Genomic DNA, 7,848 nt, shown 5'->3' with positions numbered 1-7,848 from the left:
CGCTTGGAGGAAATTACACCTAAAAGGAAGAAACTCATCGATGCGTAGTAGCATTCGTAGTTCCGACAGATGGCTTCATTCATGATTTAAGTTACAGTCATTGATTACATTTTTAATTTCATTTAAATTTATTTAAAAATTGTTTTAAAAAAATTATGCAAGCAAAATTTTCTTTCAAATAAATTTATTAATTATTTCAATGTTTTAGAAAATAATAAAATTTGAATAGAGTTTGAATAAAAAATTGTTCTCTGATCGAAAAGTGCATGAACTGAATATCAAACTGATATTCGTTCTATCTGGGTGCACTTTAGGACATAGCAGACATCCGGTTTTGATTTCCGTATCAGTAAACAGTAAACAGGTGAACGTTAATACCTTTCTTGGACATTACCAGCTATTTCCGTTGCTTCCTTGATAAATTTGCATTCAGGAAATCCCGTCAGCTCGTCACGACTCTTCTGATATACGTAAAAGGTTATCGGGCTTTCTAAAGTATCCATGTACGTATCAATAATAAAAATGTGTAAAGCTAGTTTATGAAAAAAGTTTATTAAAAATAATGTTGTATAATTGAATGAATGAAAAATGAATTACAAAATGATGCTGTATATAATAGTGTTGCATCTATAGTATACACTCATATATATTTCAGTATACATTTGCCAAGACATTTAACTACCTTGCAATTAAATTGCCTCAAGCGATTATCGTAAAATGGTTACTTTCCCCCTTTATTTATGAATACTTTAGTCAATGCCACAACTTGAGCAAATTTATACACACTTTTTTAATTAATTAATATTCGTTGCTATTACTGAGATGAGAAGAAAATGATGTTCTTTAATTTCGTATGTCTGTAGAATTGAGATGAGTAAAAATGAAAGACCTAGTTGATGATAATAATTAAAAGGTCATTCACCATATCATTCACGTAGAGAAACATCTGCCAGTTGAAAATATTTTCAATAAAATTTAATAAAAAAATCATTTATTTTTATACTTAATTTAATGAAGACCCTCTTGCTGCCAAGCCGGTCACTGCACCTTACATTTCAGTCGAGGATCTTTGAAATACGACTTAAAAGAGGATGAACAAGTGGAAGTATGAAAAGAACGGAAGGAAAGAAACTGTTCACGACTGTTAACTAATGAAAGTGATTAATTACCTGCTAAAGTTACCGCTGCTGACCTCGCAGGCTAACTTTACGATACTTATCGCTGTGATTTACATCAGAGTTTCGACGATGACAAGACACAAAGTCCCATCGACCACACGAATACTAAGTTACTTAGACAATAATGATAATCATGACATTAATCGTAATTTATCTTCAACAAATTGTCGTGTATATGATCACATGATATTGCTATTTATTTACATCCCTCTCTTAATATAATCCCTGCAAAAAAACTTGCATTTATTAACTTCTATAAGAACATATAAATAACGACTCTGTACATCCCTTGATAATAATTCATCATCAATAATCTGTAAATGTTTGAACATTTTTTTAATTAGATTACGCTTATATCGGTTATGTATTAGGCTTTTTTTTTTATTCAAGGAGTGTTTTGGGTCTTTTTTAAGCCTATTCAGTTTTACTGGAGAATAAAATAAATCAATGATAAATTAATAGCTGGGTAATTTGGTTATTTTTCGACATTTCTCAAAATGATTTAAATAAAAGATTTGAAGAAGAAAATATCTTATGATTATCTGTCATTAAAAAAATTTCAAAGATTGGGCAAGGGCAAAATTATTACATAATTTAGTGGGAATGCCAGAATGCTGAGAATTTTCCTTAGGGGTTATTTTCTTCCGCCCGGTAGCATTATGATGTTTAAAGAAAGAAGGAAGATTGCGTGCACCCACGCGGAGAATGCTAGCCTAGGGCTCTGTGAACTGTGAGAGAATCTGGAGATGAAAGGTCTCTTTCTGGAAAGAAGAACAAGGAAGAACAGCGCATTAACTTATTTACATTTATATTCTCTTCGTGTGTAACATCGATCGAGTGTCGATCACGTGTCTCACGAGAAAATGCTTTGAGGAGAAGGAAAAAAATATCTTCAATGTTATATTAACCCTCTCTACTTTTTGGAATACATTATATACTTGGTAAAAGAACCCTAGGGCATCTCACAACTAACAAATCCTATCCAAGGTTTCCTTATATGTTTCATGGTCACGCCATCACCAGCAAATATATAAGTGTTTCTAATTTTTTATCATTTTTGATATAACAGCTCACTATCTTTCATTATCGGACGTTATCCTGATTTATTCAGTTATCACGACAGGTTGTTTGTCATCAAGAAGGAGGGACAACGCAGAAATAAAAATGTAGAGAGTCTGGTTGATGGTAGGAATGATCCTTTACCAAATGTATGTGATGAGTAAATACGTGGTAAGAGAGGTTGTTTCAATGTTTGACTTTCCCAGACGTGAGTTACGTCTTAAGCTGTATATATCTACCTGCACTCGTAAGTTCTGAGGTCTTTCGAATGTTGTCTCAGCCGGGTAAGATATGACAGCACAAGTTCAACCCTAGAGATAACATTTGTCTTGCTCCCCAAGATTACACTCCTCTAATCGTCATCATCGACTTCTACATCAATATTGGAAAATTAAATAAATCAATAAAAAGAGCTACAGACCTTGTGAATTTATTTGGGATTTTATTGGAATAGCAACTGCTTATATCCTATCTTATTTTTTTTATTAACTCTCCATACCTACACTGTCCTAAGAATTCCTCTCGACGTTGTGTCCAGGAATAAGCCGGCTTCTCACGCCTGGTATTTTCAACTTATGTTCGAGCAATGCCAACACATAAGATAAGCTTTATTTCTAATGACACGGAAAAATATTTTCTGTTATCGCAACAGATCGAAAGACTATTTTTGCAAGTTGTCTTTTTTTTTTGGTTTTAGAGAAAAATCAATAGTAGGTGCAACAAATAGACTACGTGACTCTTCGAGTTATCTTATTGCAACATTTAGCACTTTATCTGTGACAATTCTTTGAGTTGGTTGCATTCATCATTAAAATTTATCTTCAATCATTTATTAAAATATTTATATGTATTTTAACACTTTAAATATTTTTACCTAACAAACCTTCTAGTAGGATCAAATTTTTCTTTTACGTCTGGCATATAACAGGTGCGACTATCGCAATTGTTTAATGGTTTCTTTTCTTTCATATTTGCTCTACGTGATGTCGCAGTCCTCGTACGTGACGGTTGGTCTTTAAAAAAACATTTGTGCACGGTAAAATGTTGAATAAAATTCTCTTATGTGTCTGAGCACGAAGTCTTACTCCATAGGGAAAATTGAAGAATGGAGGATGGATTTTATTTACAGAGGAAACCACTCAACCATGATATGTGCAGTTTTGAAGTTAATCATAGCCATTAAAAAATGGTCATTGAGGTTAAAAAACAACTGCTTCTTTTTTGATTGTTCTATTTATGTTTCCCAGTATCTATAAGACTTCTAGAGAATATTTTCATCACTATTTTTAGCAAGAAGATTTAATAAAAAATCGTCACTGACAAAAAAACAACTCAACCTATGAAACCTAAAGCTATTAAATTTTTTTTATCAATTTACTGAAGAATTTTTATATCTGCAGTGATAGAAGATAATCCAGTAGCTGTTTATTTAAAAAATCTATTGGATATCAAGGTATGACATTTGACAGATTGATTTCACTCAGTTGGACAAATTGTAGTATACAATTAATTAATTTTTTCCTGTGATAATAATTTATATAATGTTGATGTAGTTTATGTATTTATAGAACTCATTATTTTCCTATTTATCAAACCATAATTTCCTATTGTGAAAAGAATAAAAGAAAAAAAAGAACAAAATGAAACTCAGACTATGTACATGCACACCCTACAGTGGTTGTGGTTTTTAAAGACCTAGCGTGCGATGTTGATTAATGAATAAGAGGCACACGAACGTAGAAATCGTGTTGTAATTGAGAAAACCACGAGGTCTAATATATTAAATGAGAGCAGAAGGGAACGAGGATGCTCAGAATACCTTGAAGGACGGAGGATCCCAGGGTAAAATTATTAATGAGGACGCGTGGCATGACGACGATAGAAAACCACTAGAGTGAAGATCGCATGTTTATGCTCATGAATTTGAAGGTCTACTTATATTTTTTATTGGTTGATTATGGAATTAATAATGATTTTGACAATTAAATAAATAAATTCTTAAATAAAATGTCTATAAGACTTAAAAATAATCATTATAAAATATTACAGGTATAAATGATCGTCATGGTAAGGGTCCTGAATGACGACATTCTGGTGGTAAATCCTTCATATCTTTATTGCGAGGACACAGAACTGGATGTGCTATCGCTGAGAGATTAAAAATCATCATGACAAGAATAAATGCCAACGTTAAGACTCTCTTTAATCCAATCATTATTGAAAACTGTATCTTCAACTGAAAATTAATTGACAATAATTTTTTTTTTTTAGTTTACAAGGATAAGAAAAAATCTACCAACTACTTTTCATTATTAAAATAAAAAAAACTTACAATGACAAGTGTAGAGATGAATAAAAGTATTGAAAGTTTTATTTTCAGTGTTTAATTATTTTTTACTCACGTATTTATACTGATGAATATGGACTTATCTTCTGTTTCCTTATCAATAGTAATTAATTCATCATATTTCAATCATGCTCTAATTTGCAAATTTTTGAATAAATCATCAATAATAACTGATTAATTAATTGGTTAATTAACAGAATAAGTGGGAATAATAAGGACGGTAAATTTGACACACATTTCGTGCAAATTCTAAAATATTTATTTTAGAAGCAGTGAGTTCATGCGACTGAATCGGACAAGTTTGAGTAGGAAACAAAGATAATACGTGAAAAAAAAAAAGAGAGAAAGAGGTGAGTAAAACAAAATCGTTGTGAATGCGTGTATCGGAGTGTATCGTGGTGGATGCGTTGAGGGGTCTGAGCGAGATAATGACTGGAGCTTCCTGTATGCATGAGCCAACAACTAACACACTCATCAACGACACAGAGAAACCGACCAGAGGACGACCCTACGCAGGATATCCGACATTTAATCTGATTTCTGGATTACGCGTCAGCGACTAACGATAACAAAGCACTTGCCTTCTCACTTATTTCAACCCCTCGTCAAAAACGGATACTCATCTGAAAAAGGACATTTATTATTTCACCCTCTCGAGTCACGGTGAGTTTTTTTTTAATCTGTTAAAGTCTATTTTTTATGATTTTAATTATCGTCAATGAAATGCATCTAATATTCGAAAGTATATGATACTTTCAACCAATGTCTCACGAGCTCAGATTTATGTATATAAAAGTATACGGTTGCTGCCCATGACACGTTCACATGACCCTTTTCCACGGCGTCACAATTCTCATGAAACATTATATCTTGCAAATGAAAGACGTGTCGTTGTGATACTTCCGGCGAATAGCTCATGTCCGAGCAGAATTATATTAAAGAAAATTCGTAAGACATATTTAACTACCCATTAAGAAGTTATTGTAATGGAGTCGATTTGTAATTTTGTCATTTTTTACATTTTTAGACTCGAAAGCATATTAGAAGGTTTAAAAATAGATTCGACTTTTTATTTCGATGATTAATGTTATTGAAGATTGAGCTGATCGTTATAAATAACTTTATGTGAGTAAATAATTGTATATTGTTTATAACTATAGCTATCGTTATTGATAGAAAAAAAATTAAAGGATGACATAATTACAGTATTTTTTAAATTTATTTTTCATTTTTGCAGGATAAATTGACTTTAATTCCTCTATAATAACTATTCCATTGATACGTTTGGAGTTTATTTTAACAATAATCAAATTAAAATCTTAAATAATAATGACTTCTGAATAAACATTCTATACTCGATTAATTCATTAATCACTTTAATGAGTCAAGTAATACGATTATTTCATCATGTTGGATAAATTATTCCAATTGAATTTCTTTACGCAGAAAATTCACACTCGATATTATATTTAGATGTATTTTCTCTGGTGTCATTAAGAAGTTATCTTTTATATGATTTGAAATTCTTCCGGTCGCTTTGGTTGAATGGAACTAAAAAAGTCGTGAAAAAATATCAGCAAGGAAATCTTGGTAATTTCTTGTAATGTAACATATTAACATATCTTGTATAAATAAATGTGGGATCAAAGTACAGATCTTACGACATTATCAAACTAAAAGCAATTGATAGAAAAAACCAATAAACCATAAGAAGAATTTTTAAATCATTATCTGTTTGATTGCCATTCCCCCCTGTGGTTTATGTGTTGCAAGCGGTTAAGTGATAAGACAAATGGAACTTGAACACAATCACGAGACTTGTGGCAATAATAAACTGCATATATTTCTTCCTTAGAAATTATCTCCCCCGCGAATGCAACAGAGTGCAAAGAGATCATCGAAATCAATCAAGTGTAAACATAAATCGTTCATAACAACTTAATTAGTACGAGATATTGTTTCTAATAATTTTCCACTGCTACAAAGAAAAAAATCTTTCTCTCAGATATATGTATCTATGTGTAGACATAGGTGATATTACTTCAACATAATTAAGGACATAAATTGAAAGGTCGATAATTAGTTTCTCTATTTTTTTAACATTTACCAAAGAATAAGACAAATAAATTTACTAAACACCATGATGAGCACGTGTTCTTCAGCAACGTTTAGGGACATCGATCTTTCGTCCGAGTGATAAATTTAAATATTTTTTCGTATTTGCGTTATTCATTACTACTAAGGTAGAGCATGAGTTTGCTCTCATGTTAGAAAACAAGATGATAAAATATTAAATAAGTTTAAGTCAAATTATCATCCTTTAGGTACATGGAGATTCTCTTAGAACTTGAACGAAAAAAATGATAAAAAGATTAAATACAGCTAAAAATCAATTTGAAAGCATGTGCCAAATAATTTGAGCCTTGTTCTTTTAAAAATACATTTATGAATCTGGTTTATTTCCAGGTGTAAGTCGACCCTCGTTCTAGTTGCTGTAACTTCTAGGAAGGTTAAGTAACCAGTATGGCACGTACTCACTAACTATTCGACTCAACTCCTACATAAAACAATTTATTGAACTTATCGATGGCGTCAGAAGTTGAGCCTTGTGCTTGGTCTGTCAACTTGGTACTGAGAAAAATGATTACAACCCAAGCAATACAAGTGTAATTGTTATTATGTAAATTGTAATGAAATTATTTTTATTAATAATGATTACATTCATTAACTTTTAATTTAAAAAAGTCATTTTCATTTTAAAATTATTATTAAATTATTTATACAGTAAACATGTTATTTATTATTTATTATAACGTTTTTTTAATGAATATCAATGTCTGTAAGGCAGAAACATTGACAAATGCATCTTGCATTCCACATGTCCTTAACGACAACGACCCCAGTCTGTTTAATTTGCGCAGTGGCTTGAATCCAGACGCCTGAGGTGGTAATTTGCTTTCGTGCTGGGTGTATAACGTCAGGTAGGTTCATCTTACTGCGAAATTTAATGCCAACGCGTAGTGGTGGCTGCAGCTATCATCATGCCACTGTGAGAATAAAGCCAAGTCGAGGATCATCACGATGAGGTGACTTTGCTAAAATTATTCTTCAACTTCTTCGCACATTTCATCTCATCTTGTCTTATTCCTTCACTCCTCTCTGAGATATTGAGGCTGAAATTAAACCTGTAACAAAAAAAAAAACTAACAATACTTAAAAATGTCAATTAAAAATTTCTTTTAAAAATAATATTACTTTCTTTTC

General features: G+C 31.5%; 2 long non-coding RNA genes across 2 annotated transcripts; one reads left to right on the top strand and one right to left on the bottom strand.

Moving 5' to 3' along the window:
- Window positions 1-4,228: 4,228 nt before the first annotated feature.
- Window positions 4,229-4,609, bottom strand: LOC118074008 (uncharacterized). The gene is made up of 2 exons (XR_004691163.1): window positions 4,570-4,609; window positions 4,229-4,473 (listed from the first exon to the last, which is right to left on the bottom strand). It is a non-coding gene; the product is annotated as an uncharacterized lncRNA (long non-coding RNA).
- Window positions 4,610-4,994: 385 nt separating this feature from the next.
- On the top strand, window positions 4,995-7,328 carry LOC118074081 (uncharacterized). Its single transcript, XR_004691178.1, has 2 exons — window positions 4,995-5,247; window positions 7,051-7,328. It is a non-coding gene; the product is annotated as an uncharacterized lncRNA (long non-coding RNA).
- Window positions 7,329-7,848: the final 520 nt, after the last annotated feature.

This window comes from Chelonus insularis, unplaced genomic scaffold, assembly GCF_013357705.1.
Source record: "Chelonus insularis isolate UGA/USDA-ARS -01 unplaced genomic scaffold, ASM1335770v1 contig_131_pilon, whole genome shotgun sequence".
Lineage (NCBI taxonomy): Eukaryota > Metazoa > Arthropoda > Insecta > Hymenoptera > Braconidae > Chelonus > Chelonus insularis.
The sequence above is the reverse complement of the archived record's forward strand: the minus strand, read 5'-3'. Positions and strand labels throughout refer to the sequence as shown.